Below are 2,437 nucleotides of genomic sequence, written 5' to 3'. Positions count from 1 at the left end.
CCCCATTAGGCTAATTAGAGGAGCATGTTCTTCTTATCAATAATTAGTGTAGTTAATATCAATCAAATCTCTCTTTAATATTGTAATCAAGTATTAATCAAGTTTTAATCCAAGTTTTAGTTCTTTAATCTCTCTTTTGTTCATCCTTTATTTTGGGTAATTGAAGATTATTTGGGTTATTATTGGGAGATTGACAACCTCTCAATCTAGCATTCAAGTACTTCTATTATTCTTGCTTTATTATTGGAATCATTAGTAGGTATAATCTCTTAATCCCTTTTTAATTATTGTTAATTACATTCATTTATTCATCATGTTTCATATTGTTAGTATGATTGACAACCTTGCTAGCATGATCAACATGATAATGAGTGAGTAGTCTCTTAGCTAGGGTTAATGGGTGATTAGGGGAAACCAACATGGGGAATTATTCATGCTTAAATTAATATGCATTCATGTTTTATTTGCTTGCTTGTTTTGATCTCAACTCATGCACATGTTATATTTGATGAAATGCTAAGCCTATGAATCCTTGCATTTACTATCATCTCCTATCTTTTCAATGAGACTTGTAAGACATAACCCAACTCGAGTCTCATTAGACCATGCATGTTGTTGAGTAGGGAAGATTAAGTCGACTTGTAGGTGTTGTACAATCTAATCGATTCGGCTCCGGGACCCAAACTTTCCTAGGATTGTAAGATATAACCCAACTCAATCCATCACAACAATAATTGCTTGCTTATAATTTGAGAACATGTTTGTATGATCATATCCCATGATTCCCCTATGATTCCATGACACCCTAGTGCCTTTAATCAATTGTTTACACCCCTTTTTATTCATCTTGCTTGTTTATCTTCATTGTTATTCTAGTTTAGTAACCTTCTACATCAACCCAATTTGTGACACCCCTTAGACACCGCTAGTTACAATAGAAATCTCATTTCAACTCCCGTCCCTTGGGATCCGACCTTTACTTGCCTCTTTACTAATTGTAGAGTTGCTTGTTAAGCTATAAATTGTGTTTTGATTCGACCGTGACTAACGACCACATCTTAATTTGTGAACACTTAGCGAGATCGCATCAAAAATGGCGCCGTTGCCGGGGACGGTGTTTGTTTGACTTAGATTTCTTTTTATTGTTATTAGTTGTGTCTTTCTTCACCTTGAGGAAGTAAAACTCCTCAAGGTTTGTTCTAATTGTTTTTGAGTTGTTTGATATTTTGCATGTCTAGAAGGTTACAAAGTGATTTGTTACCTTTTGACCGTGAAATCGAAAGAACCTTGACGAACAATATGAGACTTGTTAGGAGGAATTTGAGAGGTGTTGGTGAAGTTGTTCAACCCACTAGTGAGTTTGTCAATCCTTTCGCAATAGAAGGAGAAGAAAACCCATTACACAATACCCCACAAAATCCACCTACAATGCCAAAATTCTCGTCACACTCCGTACCCTCCGAGGAGAATCTACCAAATGGTACTCCTACACCGCAACATCTCACCGGAAATTTTATTGCCAAGTCCGCCTTCATCCAACTAGTTGAGAGGAGCCAATTTGGGGGGATGCCTAGTGAGGATCCTCATTCTCATATGGAAACCTTTTGCGATTATTGTGATGCTATCTCTCAAACGGGCGTGACTCAAGACCAAATTAGATGGGTCTTATTTCCTTTTTCCTTAATCGGCACCGCAAAGCAATGGTTGAAGGGCCTTGATAAGGCCACCCTTGGAATAGATTCTTGGAAGAAGTTGGCTCTAGCTTTTTACAAAAAATTCTACCCACCGGAAAAGACCAACATGCTATGAGCTCAAATTACGGGTTTTAAGCAAAGGGATGAAGAGTCTTTGTATGAAGCTTGGGAGCGGTTCAAGGAAATTTGTCGCTCATGTCCTCACCATGGACTTAGCGAATGGTTTTTGGTACAACAATTTTGGAATGGTTTATATGAAGATTCTAGGAACATTCTCAATATGGGATCGAATGGGATGTTCACCGAGGTTGATGACAACCAAACTTGGAGCAAAATTGAAGAAATGGCACTCCACAATTCACAATATAGTAGGCCTCGCAAGGCTACTAGAGGAGGAAAGTATGAAGTGGACGCCGTTACTCAATTAGGTGCCCAACTAAGCTCCCATATCGATACAATCAACTTGAAGTTTGAACAAGCTATGGCTAGACTTGAGGAAAACTCAAAATCATCGAAGCATCATGTCAATGCCATGACGGCATCCTCATCAATCCCAAGTGGGATATGTGAGAATTGTGGAACTTTGGGTCATGACCCAAGTGAGTGTAGGGGAACAACCGAACAAGTGAATGCTTTCCAAGCATATAAAAGTGGTACCCCTTATTCAAATTTTTACAATGAAAACACCAAGTTCCATCCAAATCTCTCATACAAAAGCCAAAATGTTCAAAACCCTCAAACAA

General features: G+C 38.2%; 1 non-coding gene across 1 annotated transcript; it reads right to left on the bottom strand.

Moving 5' to 3' along the window:
• Positions 1 to 1,800: 1,800 nt before the first annotated feature.
• Positions 1,801 to 1,907, bottom strand: LOC141619429 (small nucleolar RNA R71). The gene has a single exon (XR_012531703.1). It is a non-coding gene; the product is annotated as a small nucleolar RNA R71 (small nucleolar RNA).
• Between the last annotated feature and the right edge of the window lie 530 nt (positions 1,908 to 2,437).

This window comes from Silene latifolia, chromosome 1 (assembly GCF_048544455.1).
Source record: "Silene latifolia isolate original U9 population chromosome 1, ASM4854445v1, whole genome shotgun sequence".
NCBI lineage: Eukaryota > Viridiplantae > Streptophyta > Magnoliopsida > Caryophyllales > Caryophyllaceae > Silene > Silene latifolia.
This window is presented reverse-complemented; position numbering and strand designations above follow the sequence as displayed.